The sequence below is a fragment of the Pongo pygmaeus genome, chromosome 4 (genome assembly GCF_028885625.2).
Source record: "Pongo pygmaeus isolate AG05252 chromosome 4, NHGRI_mPonPyg2-v2.0_pri, whole genome shotgun sequence".
NCBI classification, from domain to species: domain Eukaryota; kingdom Metazoa; phylum Chordata; class Mammalia; order Primates; family Hominidae; genus Pongo; species Pongo pygmaeus.
Window position 1 is genome coordinate 40,185,412 of NC_072377.2, and position 21,687 is coordinate 40,207,098.

The following is a 21,687-nucleotide window of genomic DNA, read 5'->3' on the forward strand; positions in this document are numbered from 1 at the left end:
AGATGTCTGGTGAAGACTCAGTCCTCATAGATGGCACCTTCTAGCTGTATCCTCAACATAGTGGAAGGGGCAAAATGCTCACTCAAGACTCTTTTATAAGGGCACTAATACTATTTATGAGGGCTCAGCCTCATGACCTAATTACTTCCCAAAGCCCCACCTCTTAATACCTTAACCTTGGGGGTTAAGATTTTAACATAAGAATTTTGAGGGAACACAAAAAGAAGATAGAAAATGGCATAGTGATAATCATATATAGATAAATAGATCAGGAAAGAGAGTCCACAAATAGATGAACACATACATGGACAAATAATTTTCAACAAAATGCTGAGTAATTTTGTGGAGAAAAGATAGTCTTTTTAACAAATGATGCTGAGACATTTGGATATCCATGTACAGAAAAATTAAAAAACACCCAAACAAACAAACAAACAAACAACAACAAAAAAGCCAACAAGCCAAAAAAAATACTCAAACCTAACTTTACATATAGAAAATGTAACTAAGAATTTGTTATAGACCTAATATATGGGGTGAACCTGTATAACATAGAGAAGAAAAGTTGAAGAATAACCTTGTGACCTTGGTCTTGGCAAAGATTTCTTAAGGTACACAAAAATCAACCATATAATGAACAAATTGATAAATTAGGCTTTATCAAAGTGAAAAAAAAACTTTTGCCCTTTGAAATACATACCAAGAAATAAAAAAAGAAAAAAGAAAGAATGCGGAGAGAAGATAATTGAAAAACGTATATCTCATAAGCACTTGCTTGTACCCAGAATTTGTACAGAATACTTACAAAACATTTCTAAGACAAACAGCTCAATGTTGGGGTTCACCTGTACTGCTTCAGTACTGGTGCAAAAACAGACATATATAGAACAATGGAATAGAAAGGAAAATCCCGAAATAAAACCAGACACCTACCTATCTTATCTTCAACAAAGCCAGCAAAAACAAGCAACGGGGAATGGACTCCCTATTCAACAAATGATGTTGGGATAGTTAGCTATCCATATGCAAAAAAATGAAACTGAATCCCTACCTTTTACCATATACAGAAAATAACTCGACATGAGTTAAAGACTTAAATGTAAGACCTCAAACTATAAAAATCCTAGAAGAAAACCTAGGAAACACCATTCTGGACATTGATGATGTCCAGACTGAAGATGAACAAAAGACTTGAACCAATATTTTACATAAAGATCCCAAATAACAAACAAGCACATGAAAATATAATGAACATTATTAGTCATTGGTAACAAGAAGATAACACTACATACACACAAGAATGTCTAACATTAAAATGAGTGACAATATGAAGTGTTAGCTTTCATATGGAGCAACTGGAGGGCTCACATATCACTCATGCAAATTCAAAATAGGAATTTGGAAAGCAGTTGGCAGTTTCTTAAAAAGTTAAACATCCATTTCCCATAAAACCCAGTAATTTAATTTCTAGCTTTTTACCTGAGAGAAATAAAAGCATCTCTACACACAAAGATTTGTACTTGTGTATTCATAGTAGCTTTATTTATAATGGCAAAAAACTGGGGAAAAAATCATCAAAGTGGAGTATATCCATACAATGGGATACTACTCAGCATCAAAAAGAAAACATGTGGTACTTGGTTTTCTGTTCCTTCATTAATTTGCTTACAATTATGGCTTCCAGCTGCATCCACATTGCTGCAAATAACGCGATTTCGTTTTTTTATGGCTGCATAGTATTCCATGGTGCAAATGTACCATATTTTATTAATCTAACCCACCACTGATGGGCACCTAGGTTGATTCCATGTCTTTGCTATTGTGAGTAACCCTGTGATTAACATATGCATGCATGAGTCTTTTTGGTAGAACAATTTATTTTCTGTTGGGTATATATGCAGTAATGGGATTACTAGGTCAAATGGTAGTTCTAAGTTCTTTGAGAAATCTCCAAACTGCTTCCCACAGTGGCTGAACTAATTTACATTCCCACCAACAGTGTGTAAGCATTCCCTTTTCTCTGCAGTCTCATCAACATCTATTATTATTTGACTTTTCAGTTATAGCCATTCTGACCAGTGTGAGGCAGAATTTCACTATGGTTTTGATTTGCATTTCTCTGATAATTGGTGATGAACATTTATTCATGTGTTTGTTGGCCACTTATATGTCTTCTTTTGCGAAGTATCTGTTCATGTCCTTTGCTCACTTTTTAATGGAGTTATTTGTTTTTTGCTTATTGATTTAAGCTCTTTATAGATTCTGAGTATTAGACCTTTGTTGGATGTGTAGATCTAAAATACTTTTCCATTCTTTACATCATCTGTTTACTCTGCTGATAGTTTCTTCTGCTGTGCAGAAGCTCTTTAGTTTAATTAGTCCCCATTTGTCAATTTCTGTTGTTGTTGAATTGCTTTTGGGGGCTTAGCCAAAAATTCTTTCCCAAAGCCAATGTCCATAATGGTGTTTCCTAGGTTTTCTTCTAGGATTGTTATAGTTTGAGGTCTTACATTTAAGTTTTTAACTCATGTCGAGTTATTTTCTGTATATGGTAAAAGGTAGGGGTTCAGTTTCATTTTTTTGCATATGGATAGCTAGCTATCCCAACATCATTTATTGAATAAGGAGTCCATTCCCTGTTGCTTGTTTTTTGTTGGCTTTGTTGAAGATAAGATAGGTAGCCGTCTGCTTTTATTTCGGGATTTTCTTTTCTATTCCATTGTTCTATATATGTCTGTTTTTGTACCAGTACTGAAGCAGTACAGGTGAACCCCGAAATTGAGGCTTAGCCCATGAGGGTTCTTGGCTTCACCCAGGAAAGAATTCAAAGGTGAGCTCGTGCTGTTAGACAGCAATCTTTTATTGAAAAATACTGTTCCTTATGGAACAGGGCTAACACATAGGCTGTGTGCCCACAGTCAGCAACATGTGGGCTCTTAGCAATTGTATTTATACTCAGGTAAACCCACTTTCAATTACATGAAAACTAAGAGGCATGTCAATGCAAATTTAGGGGTGGGTATTTATAACTTTCTAAGAAATAAGCAGTAAATTATGGATTGTTGCCACAGAAAGGGTTGGTGACTTCCAGGTCATTGCCATGGCATTTGTAAACTGTCATGGCACTAGTGGGAGTGTCTTATGCTAATGAGCAATGAGGCAGCTATGAATTGCCTTCATTGATATCTGCTTATTTGTGCTTGTTTCTTCACTTTATCCTGTCTGGATTATATCCTGTTTCGCTCAGCAGTGTTGTGACCAGAAAACAAGTCCTGCCGGCCTCCTACCTCATATCATGCTCTTTTGGTTTCTGCAGCCTTATAGTAGAGTTTGAAGTTCGGTGTGTGATGATTTTAGCTTTGTTCTTTTTGCTTAGGATTATTTTGGCTATTCACTGTGTTTTTTGGTATGATACAAATTTTAAAATAGTTTTTTTTCTAATTGTGTGAAAAATTATGTTGGCAGTTTTATAGTAATTGTATCGAGTCTGTAAATTACTTTGGGCAGTATGGTCATTTAATGATATTGATTCTTGTAATCCGTGAGCATGGAATTTTTTTTCCATTTATTTGTGTTATCTCTGATTTATTTCAGTAGTGTTTTCTAGTTCTCCTTGTAGATATCCTTCACCGCCTCAGTTAACTCTATTCCTAGGTATTTCAACTTTTTGGCTGTTGTAAATGGGATTGTATTCTTGATTTGACTCTCAGCTTGAATGTTACTTGTGTACAGAAATACTACTGACTTTTGTATGTTTATTTTGTATCCTAAAACTTCACTAAAGTTGTTTATTGGTTCTAGGAGCCTTTTGGCAGAGTCTTTAGGGTTTTCCAGGTATAGAATCATATCATCAGTGAAGAGTGGTAGTTTGACTTCTTCTTTTCCTATACCAATGCTTTTTATTTCTTTTTCTTGCCTGATTGCTCTGGCTAGGACTTACAGTATGACACTGAATAAGAGCGGTGAGAGTAGGCACCTTTGTCTTCCAGTTCTCGAGTGGAATGTTTCTAGCTTTTTTGCCCATGCAATATCACAATGACTTTGAGTTTGTCATAGATGGCTGTTAACATTTTCAGTCATCAATGACATTTCTTTGATGCCTCATCTGCTAAGACTTTTTATCAAGAAAGGATGCTGGATTTATCAAAAGCTTTTTTCATTTCAATTCGGATGTTCATATGGCTTTTTGAGATGAAGTCTCACTCTGTCATCCAGGTTGGAGTGCAGTGACGTGATCTCAGCTCACTGCAACCTCAGTCTCCTGGGTTCAAGCAATTCTCCTGCCTCAGCCTCCCAAGTAGCCAGTTGCATGCCACCACACCCAGCTAATTTTTGCATTTTTAATAGAGACAGGGTTTCACCATGTTGGCCAGGCTGGTCTTGAACTCCTGACCTCAGGTGATCCACCCACCTTGGCCTCCCAAAGTTCTGAGATTACAGGCATGAGCCACCATGCCTGGCCAGTCATATGGGTTTTGCTTTTTTTTTTTTTTTTTGAGACAGAGTCTTGCTCTGTTGCCCAGGTTGGAGTGCAGTGGCATGATCTCAGCTCACTGCAAGCTCCACCTCCTGGGTTCACCCCATTCTCTTGCTTCAGCATCCCGAGTAGCTGGGACTACAGGTGCCCGCCACCACGCCCAGCTAATTTTTTGTATTTTTAGTAGAGATGGGGTTTCACCACGTTAGCCAGGATGGTCTAGATCTCCTGACCTCATGATCTGCCCTCCTTGGCCTCCCAAAGTGCTGGGATTACAGGCATGAGCCACCACACCCGGCCTTTGATTTTATGGAATACTTTCTGTGGGATTGGTACCAGTTCTTCTTTGTATGTCTGGTAGAATTTGGCTGTGGATCCATGTGGTCCAAGGCTTTTTGTGATTGGTAGGTTTTTGTTATGCACTCAATTTCAGGACTTACTGGTTTGTGTTTTGGTTATCATGTTCCTCCTGATTCTATCTTGGGATGTTGTGTGTTTCCAGGAATTTATCTATTTCCTCTAGACTTTTTAATTTGTGTGCATAGAGTTGTTCATAATAATCTCTGAGGATCTGTTGCATTTATGTGGGTTTGGTTGTAGTGTCATCTTTGTCACTACTGATTGTATTTATTTAGACTTCTCTTTTTTGTTTCTTTGTTAATCTAGCTAGCCAATATCAATCTCATTAATTCTTTCAAATAAGCAATTATTGGTTTCACTGATCCTTTGTATGAATCTTTGCATGCAATTTCTTTCAGTTCTTCTCCAATTTTAGTTATTTACTCAATAATTAGGTCTCTCTTAGTGAGAGCAGTCTTCCTGGCTTGTCTAGTTGGGCATCTTGTCCCCCTCCCTTCTTTCCATTTTTTTGCACCAATCTTCTTTAAGTACAGGCATTCATTTGCTTTAAGGATGATAAATGTTGTTATGATAGAAATTCACAGAAAAAGAGCCAATATTCACATTTGACTTTTAAACCACACATTTTACATTTAAAGCAAAACAAGAGGTTGGAAACCTTGGTATTACTAAAAACAAAAACAAAACAGGTTTTCTAGATTTCACATACTATAATTAAATTTTCAGGGTGCAGGCTTGATTGACTTGAAACCATAAGTGAAAGAACTCGGGATATAGTATAAAGGAAGATACACTGAACCCTAAGGGAAAAAAATGGAAAAGATGAGGTACAGTGGAAAGCAAGAATGACCCTGAGAGAATCAGGAAAAGTATGAAAAGTTAGAGGAGGAAGACAAACGCTAACATTCTTACTTTTCCCTTTTTGAAATCTGTTGGGGTGTGGGACACATAGTGGAAAACTCTCAATAGGAATGGGGCACTTGAGAACACTGGGCTCACATTGTGACTTAGTAGTCCCCTATTTAGCTTGGTGTCTTATAAAACATAGTGCAACAACATAGTATAGCAGTAGAAGAGGGAAATGTTTACCTAGTGTGGTGGTTTGAATGTGGCCCTCATGTACTGGAAACTTAGTCCCCAGTGCAAAAGTGTTGAGAGGTGAGCTCTTTAAGAGGTGATTATGAGGACTCTGCCCTCATTCATGGATTAATGTCCTTTTTACAGGAGTGGGTTCATTATTAACTGTGGGTTATAGGTCGGGCATGGTGGCTCACAGCTGTAATCCCAGCACTTTGGGAGGCTGAGGTGGGTGGATCACAAGTTCAGGAGTTCAAGACCAGCCTGGCCAAAATAGTGAAACACTTTTTCTACTATAAATAAAAAATTTAGCCAGTCATGGTGGCAGGCACCTGTAATACCAGCTACTCAGGAGGCTGACACAGGGAATTGCTTAAACTCAGGATGCAGAAGTTGCAGTGAGCCAAGATCGTGCCACTGTACTCCAGCCTGGGCGACAGAGGAAGACTCCATCTCAACAACAATAACAAAAAGAAACCAACCAAAAAACAAAAAAGAAAGAAAGAAAAAAAAAAGAGTGTGTTAAAAGGTGACTTTGGCCTTCCTTCTCCTTCTCACCATGTGATGCCTTCTGCCATGTTATGACACAGCACATAGGCCCATGCCCGATACAGCCCCTTGATCTTGGACTTCCTAGCCTATAGAACTGTGAACCAAACAAACTTCTATTGTTTATAAATTACCCAGTCTTTGTTTGGTATTCTGTCATAACAGCATGGAAATGAACAAAGACAGATGGTTAAAGATGTGGCAACACATTTATTTCCCTAAAGCCCATCAAAGAAATGCAAAAGTTCTAGAAGATATCCTGGTTTTGGAGACTTAGAGGCTCAGAGAAGAATGAAGGACCTACAGAGACCCAAAACTGAGAAAACAAGGCTACAGGATGTAAGAGGTTTGACACTAGAAAGAGCATTATAAGGCTAGAGTATCCATTTTAAAATGAGAAAACCCTAGATCAAAGACATAAAATAAATTGCTTGAAGTCACACAGCTTGTAGGTAGTAAAATAAAAACTTCATGTCCAGTGTTGCCCAGAAGCTCACACATATTAATGCTACATTTTTACAACAACCTTCTTGGTTACATAATCAGTTGTGAAGATGGCACAAAATACCAGATCACTTTTATCTCACACAATTAGTTTTATTTATTTATTTATTTATTTATTTTATTTTATTTTTTTGCAGCCTTCCACCACAGCAAGAATCTAAGAAGGCCTGAAAGTAATTTTGGGCCTTATCTGAGAATGAAGTCAAATGCTCAGTAGCAAAAAGTTTAAATTTAGCATGTTAACCAAAATTTTTCAGCAAGTTTATCAGAGCAGCAGCCTGTTGAAAAGGTGATATAATCATCCAAGGTAAACCTTTTGTCCCTCCAAAATACAGTGTAATATAAGTGATACTACAAATCTCTTGGCCTCACCAAGTCTCTTAATTACATTCCATTTTGCCTTATCTACTCAGGAGGTACTTCAAGTTAAGCACTCCTAATATGAAAATCTGAAATCTGAAATGCTCCAAAATTTGGAAATTTTTGAGTTCTGGAATGATGCTCAAAGGAAATGTTCACTGGACCATTTTGGATTTCGGATTCTCACATTATGGATGCTCAATGCAAATATTCAAAAATCTAAGAAAATATGAAATTTTAAACATTTCTTGTCCCTAGCATTTTTAGTAAGAAATATTCAACCTGTGAAAGCATTACTCAGCCTCAAAAGCCAAGGGCATTCATCCATAGCTATGTTATATGAAAGTAGAGCTGTGCCAGGAAGTTTTAACAGTACATGGAAAAGAGTCAAAGCCATAAGCTTTTATTATGGCTAAGGATGAGATCCACCAAAGCTTCTCTAGGTCCAGCAACCATTTGGGCTTAAAGTATGGAATCAGAAAGATTTCTTCCCAGAAGATGGGTGTTTCTTTTCTATCAGATCATCAGGCTGCAAATTTTCCAAGCTTTTATGCTGTGCTTTCTCTTGAATGCCTTGCTGCTTAGAAATTGCTTCCGCCAGATACCCTAAATTATCTCTCTCAAGTTCAAAGCTCCACAGATCTCTAGGGCAGAGACAAAATGCTGCCAGTCTCTTTGCTAAAGCATAGCAAGAGTCACCTTTACTCCAGTTCTCAACAAGTTCCTCATCTCCATCTGAGACCACCTCAACCTGGATTTAATATCCATATCACTACCAGCATTTTAGTCAAAACCATTCAATAAGTGTCTAGGAAGTTCCAAACTTTCCCACATCCTCTTGTCTTCTGAGCCCTCCAAGTCTCTAGGAAATTCCAAACTTTCCAACATTTTCCTATCTTCTTCTGAGCCCTCCTAACTGTTCCAGCCTCTGCCTGTTACCCAGTTCCAATGTCGCTTCTACATTTTCGGATATCTTTATAGCAGCACCTCACTCTACCAGTACCAATTTACTGTATTAGTCTGTTCTCATGCTGCTAATAAAGATATACCTGAGACTGGGTAATTTATTTTCAAAAAAGAGGTTTAATTGACTCACAGTTCCACATGGCCGGGGAGGCCTCACAATTATGGCAGAAGGTGAAGGGGAAGGAAGGCATGTCTTACATGGCAGCAGGCAAGAGAACATGTGCAGGGAAATTCCCCTTTATAACCATCAGATCTTGTGAGACTTACTCAGTATCATGAAAACAGCACAGGAATGACCTGCCTCCGTGATTTAATTACTTCCCTCCCAGGTCCCTTCCATGACGCATGAGGATTGTGGAAGCTACAATACAAAATGAAATTTAGGTGGGGACAGAGCTAAATCATATCAGTGTATCAAAAAGAAAAAGAGTTACTAACTCTGCTTTTGATTTCAGTTCTTTCTATTCAAGGAGAATTAGTATTAAAGTTTACACAACAAAAGAAGTTGAGAGTTATAAATGGTGAACTAATTTAAGAATAATGGATAATTAACATACCTCATATATTTATTATTTGGTTGTGAGAACACTTAAAATCTACTCTCAGCAATTTTCAATGCATATGTCAATTACTTGGATTTAGACATTCCACAAGGTATAAACATCATCTTGTACATCATAAATATATAAAATTGTTGTCAATTTAAAATAAGTCAGTAAAGTAAATAAAAAGAGCAGTAAGAGAGAAATTTTTTTGCAAGTATTTCAAGTGTCTGATATAATTGAAAATATCTACATTCTCATACCAGATTCTATAGTTAATCTGTTGTGAGATTTTTCGGTAGGAATGTGTCATACTGATACATGATGAGAAAAGGGAAAATAATTTTAATAGCGTTTCGAGATAATTATGATGTTCTTGGATATTATACCGATACTGGACAGGTTTTAACTTCTTAAAGGTTTTTGCAACACAGAGTCTGAAACCCTATCAATGAACAGTTTGTTCTCTGGTATGTTAAAATCCTTGATCCAATTCTGCAAAACATACAGACACACACACACAAAGAAAGAATAATGAATATATTTTGGGTGAAAATTCTCCCACTTTTAAGTGTTTATGTGTATGTATGTTTATATAACATATATATGTTATATATGTGTATATATGTATGTTTATAAGGACACAGAATATATGTATGTTGTATAAGGACACAGAATAATGCAAAATATATTTCATACATGAAGTTATGGTTTAAAAATGTTCAATAACCACTGCACTAGGCAAATATTTGCCCACGTACATTGGGAGACAAAAGAATGTCCACAGCATCTCAATTTTAAAAAATTAAAAAATAATTTAAATGTTAATGGAAGTATTAAGGTATAGCAGAGACTATATCATGCATTTTCCAAATCATCTGATTTTCATACTAGGCACATGCCATCTTCTCCATCTAGGTGGAGCCATGTAATTGTGTTCTGTTTAAAATGTGGGAAAAAATAATGGTCAGAAATGCCTTATGCAGTAATCGCCTTCACCTCCTCCTTCTCTTCTCTTCTCTTCTCTCCTTCTCTTTCTTTTTCCTCTCCCTTCTCCTTCTCCTTTTCTTCTCTCTCCAGCTCTCATCTCTCTCCATCTTTCTGTCTCTCTGTTTCTCGCTCTCCCTCTCACTCTATTTCTCTCTCTCCTATGCACTCACATGCAAACATACCACACTCCTGCTCTCATCCCCATTTCCATTTTGCAATCAAAGACTGCAAAATGTTGAACACACACAGTGGAAACAGCCTGCATCCCTAGGTTCTCTGCTGTGAGGCTGGACAAGCAAGACAGCTATCCAGCAAGACTTGTCTGCAGCAGACATTGTATGGGCAAAAAATAAGCTACTGAATGTTTTTGGATTATTTGTTATTGCAGTTACTCTATCTAATTATACAAATAGATACATTGTAGTTTAGTCCTACCATAGAATGCTATATAACAGTAAAAATCAATTATTTACAGTTACAATGAAAGTAAATCTCAGATGAATCTAAGCCTAAAAAATAAGTTGAAGAATACATAGAATATAACTTCACTTATATACAGTTCAAAATATGCAAAACTAAGCTATGTGTTATTTAATATTCTAACTAATGTGTTAGAACTATAAGGAAGAGCAAGAGAATCATAAACATAAAATTAAGTATAGTGGCTACTTTTGAGTAGTAGTAATGGAAGAGGTTAGGATGCAAGGGCATACTCACAGGGAATCTGGGTTTAATAAAAATGGTTTTTTTTTCTAAAATGATTGTGAGTTCATGGGCATTTTTTGGTATCTTCTGTCTTTAAACCTTAGCTATATTTGTAATTTTTAAAATTTGTATATCTACTTAGTATTTTATATTTTTAGATAAGAGTGACTGAAAAACAGTTCAATTATTGCAAAACAGAGAAAAACAAAGTAGTTTCCAGTTAGCAATTTCTCCAAAAGAATTTGGCAAGAAGAAAGAACACTAGGCGGATGTTCTAAAAAACTAGACTCTGCAGCCAATAGAAATTGCAACAGAGTTATTCTGGAAACAGAAAAACATATAAATCAAAGGCCAATTGAAATAATTAATTTAACTTACAGTTTGGCTAAAATTGAAAAATCCATAATCATCTGCGGAACTGATACAATATTCAAATGGAAGAATTTATAAGCGTAAGTTCACTGAGTTGGAAGTTCTGAACAATATCTGGCTAAAAGGACAGTGGAGAATATTTTTCCATGGGCATTTGAAAAACTGTAGATACAATCATAACATGATATAAGTGTATAAGCCCTTACTGATTCTACAGCAGTGATTCTCAATCTTTCCTGCACATTAGAATCATCTAGGGAGTTTTTTCTTTTTTAAAGTCCCATTGTTCAGTTTGCACCAGACATAAAATAAATCAGAATATCTGGAGACAGTCCCTAGGCAATGGTATTTTTAAAGGTCCCTAAATGATTTTATGTTCAGCCAACATTAAGGACCACTGAGCTAGAGCAACTCCTTTATGTCACAGTCGAAAGGTCTGAGGTTGCAAGTTGTAGATTTCATCGTATAAGGTCACACAGCTGGTTAATGATTTTCTGTTCTTTTCCCTGTCTTCTGCCTTCAATTTTTAAATGTTGCTGCTTCCTCTATATTTTGTACATTTATTCGCAACACTTCAGATTCTTTTAGCCTCAGCTATCTCTTCTAACCACTCAGTTTCGCAGATGCGCAGATGTGAAATCTGACACCTGAGGTCTAGACCTTGTAGTGTCTACCCTCTTCCCAGGAGCTTCTTTAATGATATGTGGTAGCAGACCCTTTAGGAATGCCCTTGGCACTCGCAACTGTGCAACTTGAAAAGGATGAAGAATTATAATGCCATGGGGTGAACCTATGACTAATGAGTAATGAAAGGCAATGAATTTGCTTTTCACTTTCATTCCCATATACTGGTAGTCTTGAGATGCATTTCATATGCCTCATTAAGCAGACCTGGGAGCTTGAACATCTAGTCACCTATAGCTGTGGGCAACTGCATAATGAATCTTTGTCCTGGCACTCCCTCCTCCCCTGCTAACCTTGTCTCTTTTCCACCTCCTTGAGTCTCACTTTCCAATAAAATATTTGCACTAATTCTTTGGTTCAGGCTCTGCTTTCTGGAGAATCCAAGCTAAGACATTACCCTTCTGTTATCTTAATATTAATCTTTCATGGTCAATATACAATTTTCATTGCCCGGAACACGCCTGGATAATTGAGATGCAATGATTATTAAAAACATCATCATCAACTCGTGGTCCTTTATATATATGTTCTTTGGTGCTTTAAGAACCTTCCATATTCATTTTCTGGAGAAGGTGAAGGAGAAAAATGTCAACAAAAAGTAAAACGTTCCAGGAAAAAAATAGATCATAGAGAAAAAAATAAACTGATTAAAACGTGAAAAGAGATTGAGGAGGAGAACAAGACCAAAAGGAACCTGGAATTAGAAATGGAGAGGAGTCCAATAAGTCCTCTCTATCCAAACTACAATCAAAGTAATTCTTCATTTCCCCATAAAGAATGTCATCTCAACTATTATCAAAATATTAAATAATCCTCTTTATCTATGCCTCTATCTTTCTGCTAATCAGATTAACATAGATGGCATTTATTCATTCATTCTATACTCATCCAATGTTAATTTGGTCTCATTATTATTCTAGAAACCCAAATAATAAAATTACTTTAGTGGGAGATATTGGTATTGAGTAATTATTGAATTTCCACCTAAGTTCCTAAGACAATAAGGAGAATCTTACTAAATACATCTAAAACTATAAGTAAATGAGAAATGGAACATTTATTCTTCTAAAGAGTATCATACCCATATATGGCCACTGTATCCTTATTTGTTCCTATTCTTGGATATATTCACACCAACACATGGCTCTCTGGTCATCATAGAACACATCACCTTTCTTGTTTACATATATTCTGTAACTTGCTCCTTAGTAGAGTCTTTATTTTCTCATTCATAAGTCCCCAGGTCTCTTCTGAAATTCAAGGGCTTTTCTTCCCATATTTTTCACTTATTCCACAAATGATCTTTACTAAGTGAAATATATCTTGTGATACAATACATAATATGACAACACATTCTATCTCTTCACTGAGTTTACCTTTTAGTGGAGGTATCAAATAGAAAAGAGATAAAGAATACAGACTACCACAAATAGGATGGAATAAATGGTAAATACATAACACACTATTAGAAAGAGTAGTCAGGGAAATCTTATCTGAGGAGAGAAATGGGACCTAATGGTCTCATGGGGACCTCAGAGGGAAGTTGAGACCTAAAGGATAAGACTGAGTCAGCCAGGCAAATTTCTACCAAAAAAGCATTCTACACAGAGATAAGTAATTGCAAAGGCCCTGAGATGGAAAACTGTTTGATAAATTCCAGGAACAGAATGGGACCAGTATAGCTGAAATATAATGAAAAATCAGTAGAAGAGCATAAAATTAGGTTAGAGAAGACCAGGCACGGTTGCTCACATCTGTAATCCCAGCACTTTAGGAGGCTGAGGCAGGTGGGTCACCTGCAGTCAGGAGTTCGAGATCATCCTGGCCAACATGGCGAAACCCCATCTCTACTAAAAATACAAAAATTAGTTGGGAGTGGTGGGGGGTTCCTGTAATCCCAGCTACTAGGGAGGCTGAGACAGGAGAATTGCTTGAATCTGGGAGGCTGAGATTGTAGTGAGCCGAGATTGCGCCACTGCACTCCAGCCTGGGCAACAAGAGCAAAACTCCATCTCAATTAAAAAAAAAAAAATAAGTTGGAGAGAATGTAAGTACTAGATACTTCGGAGTTTTGTAAACCAAGATATGGAGTGTGTATTTTATTATAAGAACAATAAAAATCCTTGAAGGATTTTTCAGCTAGGAAAAAAAAACTTAGCCTGATTTTCATTTTTGAAGAGATTTCTCAAGTTACTCTATGGAGAAACAAGTTAGGAGGCTGGTATAATCCAGTAAAGAGTTGAAGAAGGCATTAAAGAATAAAATGCACATAAAATAAATACATGTCAAAGATGACATTTGATCCATTAATTTATGAAAAAACCAGTAAGATGTTGCAACTAATTAAAAAGAGAATCAAACAACACATGTATATTAACAATCAAAAATGCTTAGATGAATTTCAAATACAGTAGATGCAAAACGGTCAATTTCCACAGGGCAATAATCAACTGAATTTCTACGAACAAGAATCATTTGCATGACTATAAGTTTTCTACAATTTACAAGATCGCTAAAATAGCTCAAAGATGATGAAAGTCACAAGTAAACAGGAACAGTGTGCTAGACAGGACATCCAGTAATCTTTATTTTTTTTCTTTCAAAGTCTTTTTTAATTTTTGCTGACAGGAGCCTGAATTAGATAGAACACTGATAGAGGACGCAGAAAACAGTGCTGAATTACAGATATGTTGCAAAACTTCATTACTAAGATCCAAATCATCCTAGCTTCGATGTAACCATCACAAACTAGAACAAAAAAAGATATTTAATTTGCATGAGAGCTATTATTGAGGAACTAAGTGATGTCAGTCCCTTGAGAGAATAGGTGCTGGGTTTTCCTTCCCCTTGATGTCAGATTTCTGGTGATGCGGTGATGAGACCTGCAGTAGTGTTTGCTTAGTCTTCACAGTCCAGTCAACCCTAGTCCTTTGACTGCTGTGTTAGTGCGATCAGTTCAAACTGTTCTGGTGTTTGCATGGCTGGGCAGCAGATCTCTTGACAGGGCTGCTCAAATTGGTTGCCCATCTTTTCTCTTCCCCACCAAAGTCCTGAAGGCTGAATGAACTGACAGCCCATTGATTGTCAGCTTCTGCTACTCCTTGGCCAAAGAGCCCTATGAAACACATATGGATGTCCATCAGTGTTCCAAACCCTGCAAGACTTGAAGTGCATTTTTGGACCATAGTTCATATGAATTTAGTAATAGCAGCCTGCACAGCTGTTTTTTTCTGAAATCTTTTTATTACCTTTTCCCAAATGTTCTTAACTAATTTTGGAGTCTAGACTAGGAAATGTCAATACTCTCTAATATACTGCATCTCCACTATTCACAATAGCAAAGACATGGAATCAATCTAAATGCCCATCACTGACTGGATAAAGAAAATATAGTGCATATACACCACGGAATATTATTCAGCCAGAAAAAATAATGAGATCATGTATTTTGCAGAAACATGGATGGAGCTGGAAGCCATTATCCTTAGCAAATTACCATAGGAACAGAAAACCAAATACCCCATGTTCTCACTTACAAGTGGGAGCTAAATGATGAGAACTCGTGGAGATAATAAGAGAAACAACAGACACTTGGGCCTACTTGAGGGTGGAAGGTGGAAGGAGAGAGAAGATCAGAAAGAAATAACTATTGGGTAATAGGCTTAGTACTTGGATGATAAAATAATCTGTACAACAAACCCCCATGATATGAACTTACCTATATAAAAAACCTGCACATGCCCCTCAGAACCTAAAGTAAAATTTAAAAAAAAAAAAAAAGCTGCATCTCTTCACAATGCCTGGGGACATTTAGAGAAGACATTATTCATCAGTTAAGTAGATTAGTGATATAGTACCAAGTCCACTCAGCTACTGCCATGGCATTTCTTAATTTTTAGCTAGTCTCCACCCATGGGCACTTTCTTCCCTATCTATTCTATTGTTCTTTCTTATCCACTCTCTCCACATATCCTCCTCCTCATTGTGGTCACTGACTCTTACTCCCTGCGTTCTGAGATAATGTATGTGAAAGCACTCAATATTCTAAAATTCTACACCAATGTAAAGTATAAACATTACTATAACTCATACATTTCCAATCTAGTTTTGTGAGTAGTTGGGTGTGTGCAATGTGAGTGAGTGCATGAGTACAGAAGAGCAATGCTTAGTTGTCGTGAACAGGCCTCCATCCTGGACTAACATCTCCATTACCCTCCCTACACAGAAAGAGCCTGAACTTATGAAGATAGGCAAGACTCAGGTACACCTAACTAATGACAAGTTTCAGATTTGAGGTTTTTTTGAGAAGCACAGCAGTAGAAGTCCTTTCCTAGTTAATCTAAGAAGCAGATACAATTTGTTTGTAGTCTCTCACCTTTCCTATCCCCTGACTTTTATTTTTCTTTATCATAGACCCCAATGCCCTCTACTATTCTCCAGCAAGTCCCATCTCCCTTATTGGTTAATGCCCCAGTACCATACTAAGTAATGCTTAGTGCTTTCTAATTACCTTTCCCCCAAACTCAAACTCTTGTGAATTTAGGCTATGGAAGAAAAATGTTCTATTGATCTGGTCCACCTGAGAATATGACAAGACAATAACAATATCCATATGGGCAATTTCATGTTGAATAATTTGGTAATTGTTATAAATGGGTGATGGCTTTAAAAGTCTCAGAAAAACTTTTAAGAAAGAATGCTTTCTAAAAATCCCTTAATTTTAGAGGTGATGCTTTGACATTCATGAAGCAATCCTTAACCTGGAAAAGTCAAGCAGTGAAATGAGGTGATAAACACTCTAAAAACCAGATGGAATACTGGTCAAATGCCGTGTGGTGGCAAGACGTGACACATAGCGGCTCTCCGAGCTGCTCTAAGACATCCACTAGAGCCTGGAATCAGTCACTTTTCATACTGAATAGACCACAAAAGACAAACCTCATTGCTACCAGGGCCATATACTCACAGAAAACATTAATCTAAGACCATATAATATTTTAAAAGGTCTTTTTAGAAAAAAACCATATAACATTTTTAAAAGGTCTTTTTGGAAAAAAAAGATAAATCCAAATTGCCCTGAAATTAGTTAGAAAGTTAGGAATAGAGACCATAAAATATATTCACTAAGTGGATTTTTTTAAAAACTTTAAAAGCAATTTAGTTTCTTGGTCATAAAACAGAAAAAGAGAGTGAAGCAATCAAACAGGCATGAGGTCAAGAGGTGAAAATACAGGAAAGAAAAGGTAGAGGGTCAAAGAAAAAAGAAAATAGGCCCAAAAGAAACAGTAACAGGGAGAGAAGCATTAAGAGACAAATGCAAATGTGTTTGAAAACACGCACAAAGGGAAGAGAATGCCAAGAAAGCCTGCACACACTTACCCATACTTACCTGATGTATATATTCTCTCTGTGCACAGAGAGACAGATTGAAAGCATGGGGGAACATGAAGACACACTGTGATGGCTTGGTATTGTGTCGGCTTGGGTAGGTTAAACTACATTTTCAAGATTTCCCTTCCATATATTTTTCCACTTAGGGTGAGACACAGAGAGACTCTTGTGCAAGATTTGGAGGGTAGAAGTAAAGCAGCAGCTATTTTTGTAGGTCATGTAAATTGTCACTTATCCTCTGGCTTACCTTGTTGGTCTAAGACAGGAGTTCAGCCTACAATTGCTCTACCTTCCATTGAATTCTCCTTGTGATTCTCCACGGGGTGGGTGGGTGTGTGTGTGTGTGTGTGTGTGTGTGTGTGTGTGTATCTTTAGCTCCTTGATGAAGAGCAGTGGCTTCTGCAGTAACCCCATGCCATCAAGGTGAGAGACAGTAAAAACTGATACTTGTGGGTTCCAGTTTGTTCCTACTGTCTCCACTTTATATCCATTTTCCCTTCTTTTTGTGGACTTCAAGCCTTCACAGCAGATGCAAGGACACAGCTACACAGAGACTACTTAATTAGCTCCCACTTTCGTAATTGCATGAGGTCTAATGCCTGGGACAAATCCCTTAATACAAATACAGGATTGGATGAATGAATGAGTGAATGAACAAATATGGTTCCTTTTGACTCTGCTGTTCTGATTGCATACTGACTGATACAGACACATAAATTAAAAAAACAGGTTTCTAAAAGTTAATGAAACAGTACCTCTAGTGTTTAACCTTTAAGAACTATCCTTGCTAATATAGACCCCTGCTCTTAGCTAATAAAATTCAGTTTAGAGCTAGATTCTCATTCATGTGAGTTTCTCCTAATTGACAGAATTGTTATTTTATCATTCAGAATGTGAAGGGAGAAATATCCTCAGCTAATTAGAATTTTCCAAAGACATGCTTAGACCTTGTCACTACTAACTTTAACTCTAGTTTAACATTAAGAGAAAGTATATGAGAAGGGTATATAAAAAATACATGTTCTAACAGTTCATATGAAATTGTGCATCTCTTAACTTTTCTAATTTTCAGTCTTTTTTGAAGGGTTAGTGAGTCATCCAAATGATCATCTTGTTTAAGTCGTTCTTATGTAAATGTTGATATCATTTGAAATGTACAGAATTTAACTATAATTTACATAGTCCCAGGTACTGCTGATCATAAATATTTGTCTTTATGATTTTGATTAGTAACAGCAATGAAATTCCTAGACTCATCTAGTGATCATCAAGAGTCTTTATATAATTCATCTTGCATTGACAAATTGTAATTTTACTATGACCGTCTTCGAAGTAAATGCCTGCCGACTTCTTGGAAACGTCTTCAACTTTACTGGGAGATAAACAGAATTGAAGTTTGAATCCCTACTTGGCTCAGGCCCATAGAATCTATTGCAGTGCCATCCAACAGAAATATAATGTAGGTCACATCTGTAATTTTAAATTTCCTAGTAGCTATTTTTTTTTAAAATTAAAAGTATATCACATTTATTTTCACAATATATAACTCTATACATTTAAAACAGTATTTGAATGTAATCAGTACAAAAAATAAAGTTAAATTTACAAATTTTTCCATATGAAGTCTTTGAGACTTAGTGTGCATTTAAAATTTCTGCACACTTCAGTTAAGACTAGACAAATTTTTTGTTGTTGTTGTTGACATTTTATTAACATGTTCGTGTTTCTGTTTCCCTGTTAATCCCATGAAATTAAGCATGATAATAATTATGATAACAATAATAATAATAATAGCAAAGTAGTATAGTGAAAGGAGTATTAGGGTTTGGTTGACTTTTTTTTTTTTAATTATTATTATTATACTTTAAGTTTTATGGTACATGTGCGCAATGTGCAGGTAAGTTACATATGTATACATGTGCCATGCTGGTGCGCTGCACCCACTAACTCGTCATCTAGCACTAGGTATATCTCCCAGTGCTATCCCTCCCCCCTCCCCCCACCCCACATCAGTCCCCAAAGTGTGATGTTCCCCTTCCTGTGTCCATGTGTTCTCACTGTTCAATTCCCACCTATGAGTGAGAATATGCGGTGTTTGGTTTTTTGTTCTTGCGATAGTTTACTGAGAATGATGATTTCCAATTTCATCCATGTCCCTACAAAGGACATGAACTCATCATTTTTTATGGCTGCGTAGTATTCCATGGTGTATATGTGCCACATTTTCTTAATCCAGTCTACCATTGTTGGACATTTGGGTTGGTTCCAAGTCTTTGCTATTGTGAATAATGCCGCAATAAACACACGTGTGCATGTGTCTTTATAGCAGCATGATTTATAGTCCTTTGGGTATATACCCAGTAATGGGATGGCTGGGTCAAATGGAATTTCTAGTTCTAGATCCCTGAGGAATTGCCACACTGACTTCCACAAGGGTTGAACTAGTTTACAGTCCCACCAACAGTGTAAAAGTGTTCCTATTTCTCCACATCCTCTCCAGCACCTGTTGTTTCCCGACTTTTTAATGATTGCCATTCTAACTGGTGTGAGATGGTATCTCATTGTGGTTTTGATTTGCATTTCTCTAATGGCCAGTGATGGTGAGCATTTTTTCATGTGTTTTTTGGCTGCATAAATGTCTTCTTTTGAGAAGTGTCTGTTCATGTCCTTCGCCCACTTTTTGATGGGGTTGTTTGTTTTTTTCTTGTAAATTTGTTGGAGTTCATTGTAGATTCTGGATATCAGCCCTTTGTCAGATGAGTAGGTTGCGAAAATTTTCTCCCATTTTGTAGGTTGCTTGTTCACTCTGATGGTAGTTTCTTTTGCTGTGCAGAAGCTCTTTAGTTTAATTAGATCCCATTTGTGAATTTTGGCTTTTGTTGCCATTGCTTTTGGTGTTTTAGACATGAAGTCCTTGTCCATGCCTATGTCCTGAATGGTAATGCCTAGGTTTTCTTCTAGGGTTTTTATGGTTTTAGGTCTAATGTTTAAGTCTTTAATCCATCTTGAATTGATTTTTGTATAAGGTGTAAGGAAGGGATCCAGTTTCAGCTTTCTACATATGGCTAGCCAGTTTTCCCAGCACCATTTATTAAATAGGGAATCCTTTCCCCATTTCTTGTTTTTGTCAGGTTTGTCAAAGATCAGATAGTTGTAGATATGTGGCATTATTTCTGACAGCTCTGTTCTGTTCCATTGATCTATATCTCTGTTTTGGTACCAGTACCATGCTGTTTTGGTTACTGTAGCCTTGTAGTATAGTTTGAAGTCAGGTAGTGTGATGCCTCCAGCTTTGTTCTTTTGGCTTAGGATTGACTTGGCGATGTGGGCTCTTTTTTGGTTCCATATGAACTTTAAAGTAGTTTTTTCCAATTCTGTGAAGAAAGTCATTGGTAGCTTGATGGGGATGGCATTGAATCTGTAAATTACCTTGGGAAGGATGGCCATTTTCATGATATTGATTCCTCCTACCCATGAGCATGGAATGTTCTTCCATTTGTTTGTATCCTCTGTTATTTCCTTGAGCAGTGGTTTGTAGTTCTCCTTGAAGAGGTCCTTCACATCTCTTGTAAGTTGGATTCCTAGGTATTTTATTCTCTTTGAAGCAATTGTGAATGGGAGTTCACTCATGATTTGGCTCTCTGTTTGTCTGTTATTGATGTATAAGAATGCTTGCCCTAAAAGAGCTCCTGAAGGAAGTGCTAAACATGGAAAGGCACAACCGGTACCAGCCACTGCAAAATCATGCCAAAATGTAAAGACCATCGAGACTAGGAAGAGACTGCATCAACTAACGAGCAAAATAACCAGCTAACATCATAATGACAGGATCAAATTCACACATAACAATATTAACTTTAAATGTAAATGGACTAAATGCTCCAATTAAAAGACACAGACTGGCAAGTTGGATAAAGAGTCAAGACCCATCAGTGTGCTGTATTCAGGAAACCCATCTCACGTGCAGAGACACACATAGGCTCAAAATAAAAGGATGGAGGAAGATCTACCAAGCAAATGGAAAACAGAAAAAGGCAGGGGTTGCAATCCTAGTCTCTGATAAAACAGACTTTAAACCAACAAAGATCAAAAGAGACAAAGAAGGCCATTACATAACGGTAAAGGGATTAATTCAACAAGAAGAGCTAACTGTCCTAAATATATATGCACCCAATACAGGAGCACCCAGATTCATAAAGCAAGTCCTGAGTGACCTACAAAGAGACTTAGACTCCCACACATTAATAATGGGAGACTTTAACACCCCACTGTCAACATTAGACAGATCAACGAGACAGAAAGTCAACAAGGATACCCAGGAATTGAACTCAGCTCTGCACCAAGCGGACCTAATAGACATCTACAGAACTCTCCACCTGAAATCAACAAAATATACATTTTTTTCAGCACCACACAACACCTATTCCAAAATTGACCACATACTTGGAAGTAAAGCTCTCCTCAATAAATGTAAAAGAGCAGAAATTATAACAAACTGTCTCTCAGATCACAGTGCAATCAAGCTAGAACTGAGGATTAAGAATCTCACTCAAAACCGCTCAACTACATGGAAACTGAACAACCTGCTCCTGAATGACTACTGGGTACATAACGAAATGAAGGCAGAAATAAAGATGTTCTTTGAAACCAACGAGAACAAAGACACAACATACCAGAATCTCTGGGATGCATTCAAAGCAGTGTGTAGAG